At 39.4% G+C, this 20798-nt stretch overlaps 1 protein-coding gene across 6 annotated transcripts in view; it reads right to left on the bottom strand.

The window, feature by feature from the left end:
* Positions 1–20798, bottom strand: part of RNF144A (ring finger protein 144A) — a 161607-nt gene that overhangs the window by 127210 nt on the left and 13599 nt on the right. For 4 of the 6 annotated variants that reach the window (XM_037743269.1, XM_037743266.1, XM_017542003.2 and 1 more), the window contains exon 2: positions 12010–12209. The exons of 1 other annotated variant lie outside the window; for it this stretch is intronic. The gene's annotated coding sequence lies outside the window, so the exon portion shown is untranslated. Of the gene's footprint in view, positions 1–12009; positions 12210–15083; positions 15190–20798 lie in introns of those variants that run through there. One more of the 6 variants, XM_017542005.2, reaches the window with a different exon arrangement.

Raw genomic sequence — 20798 nt, 5'->3', positions numbered from 1 at the left:
ACCAGTAAAAATGTAGAAAATTTGAAAAGCACTGTAAACAATCTTGATGTGATAGATTGTAAAACCCAGAACCAACAAACTGGGAATTCCCAGTTTTCTCAAAAATACACAGAACATTCACAAAAGCTGACATTATGCTGGGACATAAAGAACAAGTCAGCAAATTTCAAATAAATGGTATCATATGGACCATATGTTCTGACCTCAATGCAGTTAAGACAAATATTGATAATGTAAAGATTCCCCACGTTTGAAAATTGTGAAAGACTTATCAATAACTGATGGGTTGACTGGGCACAATGGCTCATGCATGCAATCCCAACACTTTGGGAGGCTGACGCGGGTGGATCACCTGAGATCAGGAGTTCGAGAACAGTCTGACCAACATAGAGAAATCCTGTCTTTACTGAAAATACAAAATTAGCCGGGCATGGTGGTGGGTACCTGTAATCCCAGCTACTTGGGAGGCTGAGGCAGGAGAATGTTTGAACCCGGGAGGCAGAGGTTGTGGTGAACCGAGATTGTGCCATTGCACTCCAGCCTGGGCAACAAGAGTGAGACTCTGTCTCAAAATAAATAAATAAATAAAATAATGGGTTACAGAAAAATATGTAACTTAAAAAATATGTAGAACTAAATATTAATGAGAACGTTATTAAAGAAAACTTATGAGATGCCATTAAAGCAGTACTGAGAAGAAAAATTTTTTTGAGACAGAGTTTTGCTCTTGTGGCTCAGGCTGGAGTGCAGTGGCACCATCTCAGCTCGCTGCAACCTCTGCCTCCCTGGTTCAAGTGATTCTCCTGCCTCAGCCTCAGAAATAGCTGCGATTACAGGCACCCACCACCGTGCCTGGCTAATTGTTTATATTTTTAGTAGACATGGGAGATGGGGTTTCATCACGTTGGCCAGGCTGGTCTCAAACTCCTGACCCCAGGTGATACACCTGCTTTGGCCTCCCAAAGTGCTGGGATTACACGTGTGAGCCACTGCACCCGGCCCTGAGAAGAAAATTTATAATCTTAAATGTTTATATTTTAACAACAGGGCTAAAAATTATTGAGCTGTTTTTAGCTGAATAAGTTAGAAAAACAACTACAGCCCAAACTCAGAGCAAAAGAAGACCTATTGCAAACAAAAACAAAAATAAATAAAACACAAAGTAAAGTTACAATACAGAGGGGTCAACAAAGTCAAGAATGTTATTCTTTGAAAATCATAATAAATGAACAATCTGGAAGGTTGGTTGAGGAGGAAAAAATAACAATTGTATTATAACAAATAATATAAGTGATTTTAAAATCTGTGAATAATTTTATGCTAATCATATTGAAAAGCAAGGAATTATGAACACACTCCTAAAGAAATACAACTTAACCTGCGCAGCATTGTAAGATTCCATCTGGATTCTATTCTACACATCTGGATACTATTTGTTCATTTTTTATTTTTTTTCTTAAGTTATATATATAAATATATGCAAATATATATCTTAGTTTATATATATATATATATATTTATAAATATATAGCTTAAGAAAATTGAAGAAGAAACAAGTATAAATAATCTTACAAACTTTGAAAAAAAATTGATTAGAAATCTTCCTACAATGAAATCACTAGGTCTCGTTTTCAGTTGAGTACTACCAAAATTTCAATAGCAGATAATATAAATCATACACAAAATCTTCTGATGAATTAGGAAAAATAGGGAAAAAAAAAACCCCACAAAATCTCCCTCTTAAATCAGACAAAAACAGCTAAGGAAAGAAAAAATATACGCCAAACTCATGAGTAAAGAAGCAAAAATTTAAAACAAAATATGAACAAATAGAATCCGGATGTATGTCAGATGTGTATTTAAACAAGCTAGATTTATCTTAGAAGTATAAGAGAATTTAACATTTGAATATACTGTAAGCATAACAGAACATAATAAAAACAGTGAGCACCACATGGTCCTCTTAATAGATGCAGAACAAGTCTTCGATGAAATTCAACATGTATTTATGATTAAAAACATAGAATACAACTCTACAAATTAGAAACACAAGGTAATTTCCTTAGCCTAACAAAGGACATTTAGAAAAATATGATAGCAAACATATTCTTGTTTCCCTATAAAACTCAGGCTAGAGGAAAGAATATCTGCCATTACTTCAATTCAACAATGTACCTTGGACTGTAATGCAAAAATGAAAATAATAAAAAGAAATCAAAAGTATAAGAACTGAAAATGAATAAACAATACTTTCATTATTTATAAAATACATTAGATGTACAAGAATCTATAGACAAAATATTAAGAATACCAAACGTTAGTAAAGTGACTGGATGCAAGACCAATATTAAAAAGGTAATTACATTTATGCACTCCAGCAAAGATTTCATTTCCCAAGGTATAAAAGAAACTAAGGTACTAGGAGCAAATTCAACAAAAGATAAGTAAGGCATATATCTAGAGAAAAGTACAAAATACAGAAGTTTAAGGCATAAATACATGGATAGTGATATACTGTTCATGGATGAGAAAAGCCAGTATCACAGAATATATCAATTCTTTCTAAACTGATCTACAGGATACAAAGTTTAGCAATCAAGAATGCTTGAAATAGCAAGGGAAGATTAGTAGGTAGTTCAGGGGAAAGGTGGGGTGCCAGGGCAGCAAGATATAGGAACACCATTCACATCCACAATGCTTTTGTTTGAAAGATAGGCTAATGGACATTCATTAATTACGCTTCAAAACTTACATAATGAAGTTTTTCACAGGTCAAATTCTTTTGAATACAGCTCTTTAAATGCACTGCTTGGAACAATAATATGGCACAATCCTGTTTTCATTAAAAGGTGGGTATCTTTTTATCCCTCCTAAATTTTCTAGAGGGGTAAATCAAAAAATAAAAATTAATAATAATAATGATGATGATCATTTTTCTCTGGGGAAGAAGATAGAGAATTTAAATTTTTAGTTAATACACTCTCTGTAGTTTAATAATTTTACTGTGTATGTATATTTATTTTTAAAATAAATTATCCATAATTACTTAACTAAGTAATTCCTTAGAAAATTTTCAGAACTCAAATACAAAAGTTAAGATTAAGAGCAAAGATAGATCCTGAATGAATCCTGAAAATCCAATGTTGAGCTGTCAATGAATTTAAAGAACACATAACTACCCTGACTGAGTTCAGGTCTTTGAAATGGAAGTCCTGGATTTTGTTCACGCCCTCCTCACTTCACTGTCTCTTTCGCCAGAGACTCAGCTCAGTGCTAAAAAGGCCTAGACTGCCTCCAGGGCCAGCTCTCAAAGTCCGTGGATTTCGCGATCCTTTTAATAAAGAGGATGTCCTTTAATTCCTGTCCTATATGAGAACCTTCCTTGGACCATGTCTTTCAATGCATTCTCTAGTCTACCAGAAGTTTCTTGATTTCCTTAAAAAAAAAAAAAAGAAAGAAAGAAAGAAAGAAAAAGGACTATGAAATGCCTTCCCCAGGCTAACCCTCTCTTCAGAGATTCTGAAATGTGATTTTTTTCCTCCATCCTGGAACAATTTATATATAAACCTCCTGTTTGTAGTTAATGCTCACGTTCAGTTGACTTACTCACGTAATAGGGAAATAGCAGGCTCTTCATTCGGATTCCAAACCTCAAATTGCATTAGACTTGCTTTCTGGGAGGTGTCGATGATAATATTAAACTCTCTAGAGCTGACTTTAGCCTGCACCAAAGTTTCAACTTGAATTGGGCAAAGGAGACCCAGAGGACCGAGACAAGGATCAAAAGCACCATGTGGTCATCCTGCATGGCCTACGCTCTAAGGGATGGACAGACACCCCAGAGCCCACAGGTGCCTTTCCTCTGCTCCCAGTGACCTCGTCCACCAAGGGACTTCACAGTGCCATTCCTAATCTCTGCAAAATAATTCATCTGATTTCAATATGTGCTTCCTCCTACAGCTGGCTGGACACCATTATTTCTGGTACTCAAGTTCTCTTCTGAAGCACATAAAATACCAGCTGATAGCCCTTAAAATGGCTCCTCCAAAACACCAATGTTCAGAAATGATCCACTCCACTCCCACCACACCCAAGCCCATCTGGATCCTGCCTGGTCTTAAAATCCTAAATCACTTCCATTTGGAATCAAGATGTTTTCCAAGATGTTCTAATCTCCCCTGCTTTCCTGGTGCTAAAAGTCACCTCTTAAGGGTCCCTCCAAAACTTTTATCAGGCAGAAAGGTAAGGCGGGACTTGAAAATGGAGCATACTGTGCTTGTTCCAACTCCACCAGTGGCCCGTTGCCTCATCTTGAGCAAGCTTTGTTCAGTCTTTGTTTTCTCAGGTGGATGACAGGAAGCACTATGGCTCACAGGGGCATTGTGTAAGCTGGCAAAATAACCATGCAAATGGAAGTTCATTTATAAACATCAAAATGATAAACAAATGATAGCTGTCAGCAGCAATCACGTGTCATTTCATGCGTCCCTAGACCTCTGGGCAGGATCCAAACTTGCATGGTTCCAGGAGCTTGAGAATAAAAATCAACCTCCTCTAAGGCTGTCCCTTCTTTCTGTGTTGCGAACAAAAGACATCCCTCAGCCAGATCTGAATCTCCCAAATTCCTGCAGCCCAGCAGCACCATCAGAGTATTCTCCCCTAAGAGGACAAAACATATAGACCATCTCAACACCTAGTCTTCCTTGCAGCTGGGAGCAACAGAGCTCTCTGGTATCTTGTTTGTATCTGCTGAGTTTCCATGATTTAGCATAGCTGCACCAGGTACATACACTGACCTCCTTCCCTCTTCCCTCAGGACCTAGACTGGGCTACAAGTGGTCATTTAATGTGCTTTTTAGTTCTTACCCTGTAGCTAACATGTGAGTGGCTAATATGTGAATGTTGATTACACATTATGAACAATTTCCCCACCCTTCAACACATCTGATCCTGAGAGAGAGCCTCTGCCATTCCCATTGTACACTTAAGAAATCCAGGCTCCGAGAGGAAACGGCTTCTCCAGATCACGTGGGTAGGACAGTGAAGAGCCAGGCCTCTCCGACTCTCCAGCTCCACCTCTTCCCACTGACCCTCTCATCTGCTCTGTGTGGCCTGCAGTGGAGGCTGCCCTCTTTTTTAGCTTAAATATGGCTTAAAATAATTTTTAAAAACTACTCAGGCCCTTTGCATGTCCCCCAGTTGCCATCAAAAAACTTCATAAGAACTACAAATTGCTGAAAATGATGTAACTTCTGGCATATTGCCTTTTAAAAAATAAGTTGTTATGTATAAATTTTTTCTTTTTGGTGCTACAAAGAAAAATTAATACTGAGACAAAGGATCTCTCAGCAAAGCAATTCTTTTTACTTCCTGAAGAAAGGGTACTTCCGTTAGCAATCTCACCAGGAGAGTACAATGAGCAAAGGAAAGTAGACATATTTATTTCTTACGCATTTGGGGTTGTCCTTACTGCTGTGTCTGATCTCTGTTGGCTGGAGCCAGACCTCACAATCTAAACTAAAACCTGATTGGCTAATAACTTGAAACTTTTTTCTAAACAGATAAAAGCAATGGAGAGCAAAAAAAAAAAAGGACGTCCAAATAAGGAAGAAACATAGGCTGCAACTTGGGACATGCCTGTTAGCACGTCCAGCAGATATCCTGGTTAAAGTACAAAGACATAGAATGTAGTACATGTCTGTATGCATGTCTAGCAGCTACGTAGGATAGGGCTTCTAGCAAAAAGCAAGAAGGCTCTTGAAGAAAGTGTTTAAAACAAACTATTAGGTCTAACACTTATGAATTTTTCTTAATAAAGAAAGGAAACTTTGAAGAGGAAATTTTCTACTTCTCACATAAGTCAATGTCAGTTAAAAAAGATTTAGTTTTTGGCCTATCACTATTTTATATATGTAGAAACTTTCTTCTTGGGTAGAAATTTTATAGCATTTCTTTATTTCTCTGAAACTATATTACCATTGTTATTCTCCTGACATAATTTTTACTTCATGTAATGTAATCTAGGATTCTTTGTCTATATTTTATTATCAGAAATATTTTACTGATTTTAAAAATTAAGAAAAGTATTAATTTTTGAAATAGCTTGTTACCATAAGGTTCCTACTATTAAAAATTACTGCAATTGTAATGATTCTATAATTAATACAAACAAGATAAATATAAAATTAATGTATATTTTTTAAATCTAAAAAATAAACTTCTATTGAAAATAGAAGAATTTGGATTTTTTCTCTTAAAGTTTGTATATCTACAGATAAATATTACTTATATGTGTAATAAGACAATTCAAGATCAATTATGTTCCAATTTTCCATTTTTATAGCTATAACAACTTCACTAATTTGTTCACATACATACACAGATGGACTAGAAGATATATTGTAAAAATGGAACCCAAGTCTTTGAACTTCTATGTATATGCCAAAAATAACATAGTAATACAAGAAAAACTAACTTTAAGTGATCAGCTGACAACTTAATCAGCAGATCTTCCCACAAAAGTAAACCTTTGGGAACCACCAGATATGCAAAAGAATGTACAACCAAGACATTAGTCATTCAGGTCCCAATTTCTGGGAAATACATCAAGAGACTCTACTAAGACTTTATAAATAACTGTACTCATTACTTTTTCACTTAGAGGCACCTTGTTTAAGTTAATATACTCAGAATGAGCTTGAAAAAAATCTTAATATGTGATTTTATTAAAAATGCTTCAGTTACATGTTTGTCAACATTATTTGTATGTTTAGCTCATTCTAATAACCTGAGAAACAAAGGAGTTCTCACTATCAAATCGATCAGACTTATGTTCTACCAGGAGAGGTTTCACCTTATCTTTAAATTCAAGCAAATGTTTTCACAATGACTATATATTTATGTATATACAATTATATGTATTATATTTATATCATATACATTTAGAGAAAGAGAAAGAAGGAAAAATAATTGTTAAAGTGCTGAAAGATAAATTATGAAACACAACTCATAAAACAGATTATTAAAATCAGTAAGGTCAGGCTTAAAACAAGATTGAGGTGACTGAATTATGTTGCCCATTTTATAACAAATTATAAAGGCAATATACTAACGGTGTTCTTATTAATACTTAATAAAGCAGTGTTAAATGGAGCTAAAATTAGAAGTTATTTATGAAGCTATAAGTCTGAGAGCAGGTATGATATTTCTTTCATTATTGTATGTGCATGTGTCTATGAAACTGTTGTTAAATTTTTGGGAACAATCAAAAGAAACTATATGTTTAAAATCAGGACAAATATACATTTGTTTTTGTTAAGCCTCATGACCCAACATTTCCTACTGAATCTTCTTCCCTTTATCCCAGAAGCACAACATCACTCAATCAACCATCCAGAACCCTTTTGTTTTGAATCGCATCACTATCCTTGACACATCTGAATGGTTCTCCCTGCCCAGGAGACAGATTCTACCTCTTCCCGACCGCAAATCTTCAGACTCTAGGCCCTAAGGACCCCCTCAAGTTCTGCTGTCCAAGGGCCCAAGTTCTCCTCCTGTCCTTTCCTCACAGCAGACTCAAAACTGTCTTGGTTGTGAGAATTCTTCTAGCAATCAGCATCCATTTCTCATTGACTTATTTTTACTTTGGCCCGTGCTCAAGTTTTGGGAACTGGATTCCACATCCTCAGCTTGTCAACATGACTCAAAAAAATAAAAAAAATCAACAAAAGAAACCACATTCTTACAAACAGAAGTCAGCCTATGTCTTCTCATTTATCCTCGGGGCCTCAAGCATGAGACCTTGCACATAGTGGATGCTCATTAAATGCCGACTTGATCTTTCTAGAGACATCTGTCTTATCATAGAAAACAGGCACTTGGCGTTCTCTCCGCCCCTCCAATATGGCATGTGTAAACACAGGGAAGGCTCAAAGAAGACTGACCCAGCAACAGACTGACTTCACATCGTAGCCTAGAGCACAGTACATGGAGGAGCATGGCCCGAAGCACTTAAACACAAAGATAAACAAACCCCAGAAAGCTGTAACTGAGCTCAGTGTGGAAAATGTGGTTGTTAGGATGGATTTTCACAACACCATCAGCCGCTGCATCTCAGAACAGCATCTCTGTTTCCATTTCTAAAAATACTGCTCATTTCTCCACGTCAGCAACTCTGAAACCATGAGAAACTAGAGCCAGGTATTGATATTTTTGCTTCTGGTTCATGCTTTAAAAATGACCTTTGCCCTGAACGCTAACCAGTCAGACCAGCAATGAGCCGGCCACACAAAGCTGTAGGTCCCCAGACGTGGCCGGTCCCAAGGCTGAGTGATGGTCAAGGCCAAGGCCAAGACCAAGTTTCTTAACCAAAGATTTCTTTTCTTTTTATACTACTGATATTTTCCACTTGGGAAAAACAAAACAAAACAGAACAGAACAAAAACCTGTATTTCAGATTTAACTACTTCAGTCATAGAAGGCTGAATGGTTTATAGTCCACGAAAACCATTTCTCTTTATAAATCCTAACCATTAAGAAACATCTTTGCATGTGCCGGAATGTCATTTTCTAGTATTTTGGCCACTTCACCATGACTCTTTTGTGAATATGAAGCCACTTCACAGTTCTTGGGCTTTGTTTGAGACAGATTCCCAAACAGAGCATCCTGGGAGGTGGGCATGGCCAACAGAGAGAACACAAAATTCCACTTGGCCTCGTGATAAGTTTTCTCCCGGGTACTTTAATGTCCCCCTCACCCCAGAGGAGTCTGTATCTCATGACCAGTAAGTGCACTGCAAGGAAAGATGCAATAATCCTAATCTGCTAAAGTTAAGATTAAAAAATAAACATACATCTGGAATGCACTTATTTTCCAAGGAATGGAAGAGGAAGTGAGAGGGAAGCTCCAAATGTCAACCTTCACAGTGGCCACATCTGGGTCACAGTGTCCCAGCCAGGAAATGCAACAGTGACACCTTAGCAATGCCTTCCCAGGATCACCAAAGAGGTAAGTAGGCAATTGAGTAGGTGGAAGGGAAGATCTCCCCAGCAGCCGTTTTAAAGCAAAGACAATTAAAATGGCAGGCAGGATGACTGAGGAGCCAGGCTTGCAGGCAGGAACACTGGAACTTGGGGCTCCTGCAGACACCCCATAAGCTGGTTCCTCGCACCACCTCAGATCACTGCCTGTGCCACTGTGGATCCCACAGCACCCAGCACCCTCCCGCATCTCCAGTGGCTCCTCCTCTGCTCCTTCCTCTCTCTGCCCCGCTGTCCCTTCCCCTCACCTCCCTGTCTCCACGCTCCCTGAGATTAGGATCTTGTCTCCCCAGCACACACTACCAACTCCACCCACACTTTCACTGTGTCCCTCTCAGCTTGGTCAAAACATCTCTCAGTTCTTGACTTCCTGCATGTATCAGCTCCCCCGCAGGGCTATCTGGAGAAGCACTCAGTCACCCAGAGTGGCTCTTTGAATCTGAAGCCAGAGCTTTGAGTGGGCTCTGAAGGCCATCAGATGGCTGCTCTGCACCTCCTCTCTAGAGGACTTTCTGCTGCCTGCTGGTCTCTGCAAACTTCCAATCCCTCCTCCACGTGGCATGCTCAGATGCTGGCTTTGACTCCCGCTTCACAAAGAAAGGTCGGCAATCAGAAGAGAACTGCACAGTGTCCTCCTAGTACCACCCACGCATGTATCTGTCATTTGATCCATCCCCACTGATAACTATCCACGTTCCTCCTAAAGCCAGTGACTCCACGTGTCTACAAACCCATCTCTCTCTCCTACTCAAGAAGTGTCTTCAGCAACCTCCATCCCATGTAATCCATATTTTCCTCTCTACTGAATCACCCCTTATCAACATGATGATAATGCTTCCAACTGAAAACTAATTCTAAGTTTTTTTACTACCAGATGTCACCTCAGACTCTGCTCCCTTTTGCAGCAGCTCAAGTGAGTTGTCCAGAGTCCCTGTCTCCACATCGTCCCCTGCACCCTTCTCTCCAATCCAGCTCATGTTACCACAGGCACCAGACCACGGGCCGCGGCTGATCCGAGCCTCCCTTCTCAGTCCTCCTCCCCAGGCTCTGGGTTTCCCCGCATCTCCCTGGTTGTTCTTTCTTGGTCTCCTTTCCTGGCTTGTCGTCTTCTGCTCCTCATGAAACTGGAATGTCCCAGGGCCCAGTCCTTACAGCTCCTCTCTTCTTTCACTGGGGGTCTCATCTGATCTCATTCCTTGAAATACCAACCAGAAGCCAAAGACTCCTATCACCTCTCCGGCACAGACTGCCCTCTTAAACGATCTGGATAGGAGCATCCACTCGGCATCTCCATGTGGGTGTCTTATAATCTTCTCGCACTCAACAGGTTCAAAACTGAACTCAGAATCTGTCTCTCTGTTGTTGTTGTTTTTTTTTTTTTTGAGACGGAGTTTTGCTCTTGTCACCCAGGCTGGAGTGCAGTGCCGCAATCTCGGCTCACTGCAGCCTCTGACTCCCAGGTTTCAAGCAATTGTCCTGACTCAGCCTTCCAAGTAACTGTGATTAGGCATCTGCCATCATGCCCCACTAATTTTCATATTTTTAGTAGATGGGGTTTTGCCATGTTGGCCAGGCTAGTCTTGAACTCCTGACCTCAGGTGATCCACCCACCTCGGCCTCCCGCATGAACCACTGCACTCAGCCTCTGAATCCCTTTTTGCACCCAAACCTCCTCTAGCTGCAAACTACTCCATCTCCATGATGGCAACTCCATCTAGTGACTCAAACTAAAGTCCCTGGAATCAACACAGGCTTTCCCCTTTTCCTCATCTCACAACCACTCTGTAAGGACATGGTAAGGGCTCTGTCTTCAAGCTGTATCCAGAATGTGGCCACTCTTATCTGTTGCTGCTGCCATCACCAGTGTGCCCCACTGCCTCTTGTCTGGATTACTGCAGTAGATTTCTCCAATGACCCCTGAGATGGTCTCCTGGATTTTACCCTTGTCCTCCACCCTCTGCAATGGCCTCTGAGATGGTCTCCTAGACTCTGGCCTTGTCTTCCATTTCTACATCTCATTCAAGACAGTCTCCACCTTCTACCTTTGTCCACCACCGTCTAGAGTTTATTCTCAATGTGGAGGCCAGAATAAGCCTATTAAAATGAAAAAGATTCTGCTTCTCTGCTTAAAACCCTACACTGATTTCCCATCATGAACCTAGAATTCCCAACAGCCTGCAATGCCAGGCACAGCCAGGACCTGCTGCTTCCCAGCCAGCCCCAACTCATGGCTCTGTGCTGCGTCCTTCCAGCCACCCTGGCCTGCGTCTCCTCCAGCTGTCAGTACGCTGCAGCTACCAGTCCTTCTCTCTACAGCGCTCTTGCCCAGATGCTAAGTGGCTAGTTCCTGCACCCCCTTCAAGTCCATGTTCAATTTCACCTTTAGAGACCTCCCTGACCCCCCACTTAAAACTACAACCTGCCCCATCCCACTAAACATGGTCTACTTTTTCTTTTCTCTACAATATCTAGATCTTGTTGCACAGCATATAATTTGCTTCCACTACTGTCAAACGGAAATTGTCTGTATCTTCCTGCCTGTCCCCACGCCATCCTCCACTTGTACTCCCCAAAACGCAGAATCTTCGTGAGAGCAGGCACTGGTACTGCTCCACTGTGTTCTGTGTTAAAGCTGTGCCTGGCACATGCAGCAGCTCAATCCATGTGTTCTCAATGCACTAGTGAATCAGGGAGATCTAAAACAGGAGACGCAAAAGATTGTCATAAGCAGCAAATGAACAAACCTGGAATTCTTTCCAAAGTATAAATAACTACAATAGCACAAAATAATGTATAGAACACTATCTTAAAATTCATTCCAGGGAAACCTACTAGAAAACTGCCTATATGGCGTGGCTTAAGAGGTATAGAAAAATCCACCCAGGCAGGCCTACCAACAATGGCCTGAGATTCCACTAAGAAGAGATCAAGGAAGGTTTGCAAGTCTTCATTTTCCAAATTCAAAGTTACCTCTGAGAAGTCCAGAGGGCAGGAGAGGAAATATCTTCAGGCCAGGTCCTGGTGTCCTGCTGTGCTTATGCACACCCAGACGGCTCTGCCTTCAGGTCAGGCGCACATAGGGAGAAGCAGGAGAACGTCTCTGGCACCAGGGCTCCCTGAAGAGCTGGGGGAGGCTGGGGGCATGTCACAGTCCGCAGGGTGCTGGATGCCTAAGAAACAACAGAAGGACATAGGTAGTTAGAGGAGCAGGGAAGAGAAGAGCAGGATACAAAGGCTTTCCCACCTTCAAGCCCAGAGGAAAGGCTACTGACATCATTAGAAATCTTATCCAGTCAGAGATTTGTGAAGCATAATAGTACACTGGAGAAAAAAACTGAGGTTCACTATGTTTAAAAAAATCTGCCAAAAAGTTAATGGATAAATCCATCAACACAGACAATTCTGAGATAACAAACTGTCCCTCAAGCTTCATTCTGTCCCCTCCTTTTCAATCACAGCCATTCAGCTTTGCCCCGTGAGTCTCCTATAAAGAGAGGTGCAAATCCACAGAAAAGTTTGCTCCTCAGGGCAACAATGAAAAAAACTAACTCAAAAGTACATAATAAAATAAAAATAGAATTAAAAGAGGATAAAATAAACCAATAAAAAAGAAGGCAAAACAGAAGAGGAGACGAACACAAAGCAACATTAAGATCCATGGAAAACAAATAGTAAAATGGCAGACATAAATTCAACATTATCAGTAATTACACTAAATGGTTTAAACACTCCATTCACATGGCAGGAATTGGTTGAATGAGTAACAACTCTACATTATTACGAGAAACATACTTTAGAATAGCACCAGAAAGAATACTTAAAAACAAATTTAACAAAAGATGTGTAAGATCTGTATATTAGCAACTACTAAAACATCTTTAAAAGAAATTAAAGAAGCCCTAAAAAGATAGACATCCCATGTTCATGGATGGAAGACAATGTTGTTAAGACAGCAACATTTTCCAAACTAATATATTAACAGACTGATTAATTGGTGAATAGACTACATGTAATCTCTATTAAAATCACAGCTGCCTTTTTTAAATAAAAATTGACAAGCTGATCCTAAAATTCACCAAGAAATCCAAGACATGCTTAATAGTCAAAAGAATCTTAAAAAAAAAAATTGGAGGAGTTACACTTCTTAATATCAAAGCTTACTTATAAAGTTATATTAATCAAGATAGTGTAATAGTGACATAAGGATGGACATATGGATTAATGGATTAGAAGTGACAGTCCAAAAATAAGTCCTTATGTTTATGGTTAATTGATTCTTGACAAGAGTGTCATGACATTTCAATAGGTAAATGATAGTGCTTTTTTTAAAAAAAAAAAAAAACAAATAGTGCTGAAAAACTGAATCTAGACACAGACCTTAAACCTTTTACAAAACCTAACAGCAAATGAATCACAGACCTAAATAAAATAGCTAAATTTATAAAACTCTAAGAATAAAACATAAAAGTAAATTTTTATGACCACATATGAAGAAATAGTTTCTTAAATATGGCACTAAAAGCTAAAAGAAGAAAAAATAGATAAATTGCAATTCATCACAGTTAAAATTGTTTGTATGTCAAAAACGCCATCGAGGGAGCAAAAAGACAACCCACAGAATGCAAAACAGCATCTGCAAATCATATATCTGATAAAGGCCTCAGATTCAGAATATATAAAGAATACTTAACAATAAAGAGACAACTCAAATATAAATATGGGCAAAGGATTGAAATAGACATTTCTCCAAAGAAGATATTCAAGTGGCCAATAAGCACATGAAAAGATGCTCTACATGACCAATCAACTAGGGAAATGCAAATCAAAACTCCAATGAGATACTACTTCACACTCACTAGGATGGCTAGAATCAAAAGACAGCTAATAACAAGTGTAAATGTGGAGAAATTTGAACTCTTACACATTGCTGGGGAGAAAGCAAAGTGGTGCAGCTGCTTTAGGAAATAGTGTGGTAGCTCTTCAAGGTGTTGAACATGGAGTTGTCAAACGGTCCAGCAATTCCACACCTAGGTAAGTACTCAAGATAAATGAAAATATACCTCCACACAAAAACCTATACAGAAATGTTCACAGCAGCATTATTCATAATAGCCAAAAAGTGAAAACAACCCATATGTCCATCAACTGGTGAATGTATAAAAAAAAAAAAAGAGGTGAATCCATGCAGTGGGTTTAGCCATATAAAGAGATGTAGTACTGATTCATGCCACTACATGGGTAAATCTTGAAAACATTGTGCCAGATGAGAGAAGTCAGACACAAAAGAACACATATTTTATGGAACCATTCACATACAAGGTTGAGAACAGAAATCCATAGAGACATCAAGTAGATCACAGGCTTCCAGAGGCTTGGAACCTGAGGATAAGGAGTAAGTGCCACAAAGGCCCTGGAATTAGATGGTGATGTTAGTTACAAAACTCTGTGACTATACTGAAAACCACAGAATGGCATACTACAGAATGATGACTTTTATGCTGTGCGAATTGCATTTTAATAAAACTATTATTTAAAAAGAAAGATACATGCCAAGTGGAAAAAATTTTAAAAGACAATGACAAGATTACTTCAGGATTTCCCAAATGTTCTCTTTTCTCAGTATAGCTTTCGTTCATCAGGACTGCGACACTACATGTAAACTCTGCTTAATTTTAGGCATTTCTGTTCAGGAAGCAAAGAACAAATTCAACTGCAACTTTCTCTCTCCCACTCTGCCTCCGCAGGGCCGTCCTGGTTTTCTCTAAGGAAAGAATCAGAGGAGCAGTGTTTCCATCGGACCAGACAGAAGACACAGACAGGTGGACAGGCCTACATATCTTTTTGGCAGATATTCCCTCGTTACTGCCTCTTTACTAAAATAAGGAGCATTGCCCACATGCAGCCTAAGGAAGCTAATTTTCTTGCAACACTCAGGATCAGGCTGCTCAAGCTAAAGTCTTTAATGCTAACGTCTCCCCAGCCAAGAGCCCTGACACAGCCTCCAATCAATCATCACCTGGCCCTGCACACAGCAAGCCTCTCACCTCCAGAAAGCTGTTCCTCCTCAGTCCTGAGCAGCATCAAGATACCCACTCCAGAAAATGGAATCCACATTGTTGCAAATCTATTCTCTGCCTTTATTTGGCAATAAATTCTGAGCCTTCAAACAAAAGACAATATAGTCTTTTTTACTACAGCTTCTGCCATTTTCTCCAGGTAAGAAGAGCCTATAAACAGAATTATAACCTCTAGCAGGAAGAAAACTCTCTGCTCAGCTGGTGCACTGACAAATGAAGCCTTTTCCAGCTCCATTATAAAAAGATTTATAAAGAGAGCCTGGCCACAGAGCCCTCTCCCCAGAGGGGTGTGCTGGGAGCCCAGTGTGACTCCTGGGCTGTTGGTAGGTTGCAAAGCCTCCTGTCCCCACTTGGACAGCAACCCATGGTCACACAACTGACTTGGACCTGCATTTTCCTAGCACCAGCAAATGGGCACTAATGAGGTGCCACAGCACTTCACTTGGTCATTTGTCATCTGTATTTGTAACACACAGTCTCCAGCCAGGCTGCATGGGTACCTAGGAATCAAGAATTGTTCTTCATACTACTCCAGTTACAAAGCCACACAGGTATTGAGTGGTCAGTCCCTGTCCTTATGTTTCTCATGAAGGTCTCATATTTTTAGTACCTGGTTTTGCAGAACACCAGGAGTGCATGTATTGGGTTTTAGCAGAAACAGGTGTAGTAGATGTTTATGCACTCCTCAACCTTTTCTTGCACCCCAGCCGTGTGCTGAGTCACCCAGTAGGAGTGATAACAAGGTGAAGAAGACGTGATCCCTGCTCTCAAGGAGCTCAGACAATGTAGGAACCTATAAGACCACACCTGGCCCTCAGTGACACACACACACATACACAACTGTGTGTCACTCGGAGAAAATCTGATATACTAAAGGATACGACAGGGCTTCTCATTCCTAGCAGTGTGGTTCTCTGGTAATTTCAATACAAGTAATTAATTTACACCTTTCTAGGAACACAGATGCTACTTCAAGTTATGAACAAAAGAGTCAATGGTTCAGAATAACCTGAGAAAGTCAACCTGATGCAAAAAGACACATTAAGGAAATTATTTTATTCATTTCTTTCTTTCACCAAGTGTGTGTATATCAATATAGAAAAGGATCCTGGTGGTGATTTTTTAAGATTATATAAGATGACTCCTTGTTAAATAAAGGCACAAAAATAGCAGCTGCTGAAATCACTACAATAAAAAGGCTTATGAGAAAAACAGTGACAACCACTCAAAACCTTTAGAACTTTGCAGTCTGAGAATTTATCTATATGCACACACAAGCATGTATACATATGTGTATCTATATATGCACACATGTACACATATGCATCTATATATGTGTGTGTGTGTATATATACACAGGCCATCAGTTAGTGATAAGAGCTACAATAAAATACAACCAGGTAAAGAAAAGAAGACTAAGCCATTTCCCTAGTCTTTAAGGCCTCTCTAAACATGCAATATTTTAAGTGACTCCTGCATGAAATGAGCAAGCAGGGCGTGAGAACATATGGAGAAGAACACGCTCCAAAAACATGCCCATCGCCCCACACAAGCAGTGAGAGTGAAGCTCTCCCTGCTTTCACTGCTCCCCAAGGCCAAATCGCTCCAGTTCCTAAGAGAAGTGTTCCCTTAGGTGGCTCAGCCTAAAGGAACAGTGAAAAGCAGTGACAAGCAGCAATCCGACAGATTCTGAAGGTACCTCCCAGAGCATTTGATGGGAGAAAGGAAGGGAGGTAGGGAAGCAAGGAGGGAAAGAAAGAAGCCAAAGATGCTTCCAGACTTTTGTCCTGAACGGTCGTGTGAGCGACATTGTCCATGACACGGGTGTCCCTCAGAAGCCCTAGGGTAGGTGTGCAGATTGCCTTGCCGAGAACAAGCATGGGCTCATGGGGGTGGTATGGGGACACAAAGTGAGAAGCCAACTACATGCTGTTAACATTAACACTGGAGACTAAATGAGCTCATGTGGGCAGGGATGCAGAAGGGAAAGACAGCTGAAGAGGCCTGAGGATGGGGCCGCGGGGCTCTCAGATGTCCAGACACAGAGATGCAGCTCAGGGATGAAGACTGACCAGCATGGAAGGAGCAACAGGGGAGCTGCACTGAGAGGGTGGTGCCCTCAGAATGAGACGCTGCATGTCCAGATTTTAGAAGAACCGCATGTTACTGCAGGGATGGGTAGTTAACGTAGGACCGAAGAGGGTGACCAAAAGGAGGAGGAGGCGGCCAAGGAAGAAAGTGAGGGATCTGGTTTTGGAATGGCCTGCTATGCAGATGCTGAAATGGCTAAAGTAGTGATGGGAAGGAAGAAGACGACGGTGAATTAGTTGCTAAACTTGTCTATGAATGCGGAGGAGGACAAGAGGAGAGAGTATCTGTAGAAGGCTCAAAGAAGAAGGAAAAGGGATGGTAAAGTCGAAGGGCAGGTGTCTCAAGGGAGCAGGGGATTTTTCAGGAGGAAGAGGGCGCAATGGCCTAGTTGGCAATCAGAAGCACAGACGGAATCTACTCCACCTTGACCTTGTGATAGTCACTGAACTTGGCTGTGATAAGCACGATATTGGCGAAAGTACAGCTACTGCAAAAGAGCTGCATTTTACATAAGAGGAAACAGGTTAAAATCCTTTTCCAGATCAAATAGCTAGTCAGTAGCAACCCACATCCAGCTGCAGAACACCTGCTCTTATCCAGGACTCCACAGAGTCTTCTATGCAGATATCGTTAAATACTTCTAGGTGGTATCTCAGTATAGAGATGGGTCATTCACTAAACAGTTTTCAGATGCTATAGATGGGGAGAAAATAGGCTGGGAATAAAGATTAGGCTGGTTTCCTAATAATGCTAAAAGTAAAACTACAATTTTACCAGAGGAAAAAAAAATAACTAAAATATGTATAACCCAGCACAGAGAAAGGCCTTTAAAGCAAACTTTGAAAATAAGGAAGTCATAAAGTTCTAACTACATAAAAATGTTATTTCTATTTGGAAAAAAATAACATAATACAAGTAAAAAGTAACAAAACTGGGAATAAATACTCTCATTTCATGGAATGAAAAATTAATACTTCTAATTCATTAAGAAAAATATCAATAGGAAACACTACAATAGAAAGCAGGTAAAGAAGGTGAATAGGTTAACAGAAAGAAATATAGCAGAGACTGATAAACATTTAAAAAGACTCTGAAACTTACTCCTAAAGACATGAAGTAAAAAGATACCATATTTCACTTGTCAAATCAGCAATGATTAAAAATCTTGATACTGTTGAATAAAGCCCCAATACTGTTGAATGTGGTGAAAGGGGAATTTTCACTCATATTTTAGCAGTATAAGGATAGATGTCACTTTGGAAAATGACTTGGAAACAGATCAAAATATAAAACACACGTAACTCTGACACACATGTGCTGCCCTAAGTATTTACTCTAGAGATACATTGGCAAAAACAGATTTGATGTGTATAACAAAACAAAACAAAAAACTCTGAGAGCATTCTTCACAATAGCAAAAACTGAAAATCTACTTACATATCCATCAATAGAAGAGAAGCTGAATAAATAATACAGCTATAGGAGTGAGGAATAAGCTGAACCTGCATGTCTTGCCATGAAAAGATGTCTAAGATACATTAGCAAATAAAAAGGCACAGTACAAAAATATTTATACACTATGATCCCATTTGTGAATATACGTTTAAGTTATATACTCAAAATACAATTTTTCTAGAAGAATGAAAATTTTAAAATGTAGACAATTGCTTTAAAATAAAGGAAATTTTATTCTCCTTTATATTCTTTTGAAGTTTTTTTTTGGCTCTCTGCATTTATAACTTTAAATTTTTAGAGGCTAAAGACTTTTGATACAGTACCCGTGAGATACTACACACTGAGAAAAAACAATTATTTTTATTTTGCCTCACCAAGGATTGTATCTCATACGTATAACAAATTGCAAGCCCTAAATTAAAATCCCACCAAAAGACAGCATTTATTTGCATTGCAGGCTCCCTGAAGCAAATCCTTAGAGTTAGGTCTGCTCTGAAATCCACATAGAAATCCCAGTTAGTGAAGGCTCTTCCTTCTCCATATCCTTTCTCCCTCTTCTCCATAATGAATGAGTGTTTTAGACTCTGTGCCCACTGGTTATCACAGCAAAATACTGCTCACGAGAGACCCTCCAACTTACCTACAATTCCTTACACACATGTACACAGACGGGTTCCAAAGGAATCCCTCTACTCCTCTTCCAGTCTTTCAATTTCCAAGTTAGGACTGCTTTTTTTGTTGTTGTTGTTGTTTTTGTTGTTGTCGGTTTTTTTTTTCTTTTCTTTTTTTGCTGCTGCTGAACTTGCAGGTTAATATTGCAAAAAGCAGTATAGCTCTGTGCAGTTAAGCTTAAGCAGCCACTATAAGTGGAGGTTTTCACATGTGTGGTTTGTTTGACTTTACTGTGAATAGACGTCTTGTCCCGCTTTGATAAAGCACCTCTCTGTTTGCATGCATCGTATACTAATAGTCTGTATGCTGGGAAACACAGGGATCCCTTCAGAGTTGCCCTGCAGTGAGTTATTTTGCACTTGTCTTCTCTGGGGGAAAATGAAACACACTCTTCAGTAGTGGAGGCATTTGTCAAATTATAGCTATGGAACAAACTCGTTGGTTCATTGGTTATAAATTAATTAAAGAGTATTGTTTAAAATTCTCTTATTGTGATAAAAGGCATTTGACTAATTCCACCATCATTCCTGATTCTAAGATATCACTCATAAAAATGAAGCTGAGTCTTAGGCTTAAACTGCTCACAAAGAACCAATTGATTTACCCAACCAGATACCAAAGTAGGCACAAAATAAGGAGCTTGTTATAGTAGAGGCATTACCACAGGAAAAAATAGTTTATTTAGAATGGTGAGATAAAACACATACCAATTTTAAAGAGCTTACAAAGCAATTCCTTTGACTGTGTAATTTTGTAAAGGAATAAGGTAACAATATGCTAAGGAAAAAAAATCTTCAAATAGCAATACGCAGTATTTTCTATTTTAAATGTGTGCGTAATTGTGAATGGTCTAAAAATATACCAGTTAAAAGGTACAGATACTCAGGGTGGGTAAAATAGCAAGCATCAACTACATGTTGTGTTGGACACAGGAAACCCACTTCAAATAGGAAGATTCAGGTTAAAAGGAAAGGGATGGAGAAAGATATACCATGCTAACACTTATCAAAATAAAGCTGGACTAGCTATGTTAATTTCAGACAAAGCAGAGTTCAAAGCAAGAAAAATCATCACAACAAAGAGGGCCATCACAAAATAATTAAGGGATCAAATCTCCAAGACATAACAATGCTAACCATATAATACCCTACAACAGAGCAAACCGACAGAACTGCAGGTAGAAACAGACAAATCCCCTACTAACAGTTGTAGACGTTAACACTCCTTTATCAGAAATGGACAAATTTAGCAGGCAGAAAATCAATAAGAACATAGTTGAGCTGAATAGCACTAACAATCAACCTGATCTACTTGATAAAGAATATTCCATCCAACAACAGCAGAATACACATTCCTTTAGTTCAAAGGAAACATTCCAGGCCACAAAACACACCTTAAATATAAAAACAAACAAAGGAGAAAACAAAAATCACGTAAAGTATGCCCTCATACCACAATGGAATT

This window comes from Cebus imitator, unplaced genomic scaffold (assembly GCF_001604975.1).
Source record: "Cebus imitator isolate Cc_AM_T3 unplaced genomic scaffold, Cebus_imitator-1.0 Scaffold139, whole genome shotgun sequence".
Classification (NCBI taxonomy): domain Eukaryota; kingdom Metazoa; phylum Chordata; class Mammalia; order Primates; family Cebidae; genus Cebus; species Cebus imitator.
The sequence above is the reverse complement of the archived record's forward strand: the minus strand, read 5'-3'. Positions and strand labels throughout refer to the sequence as shown.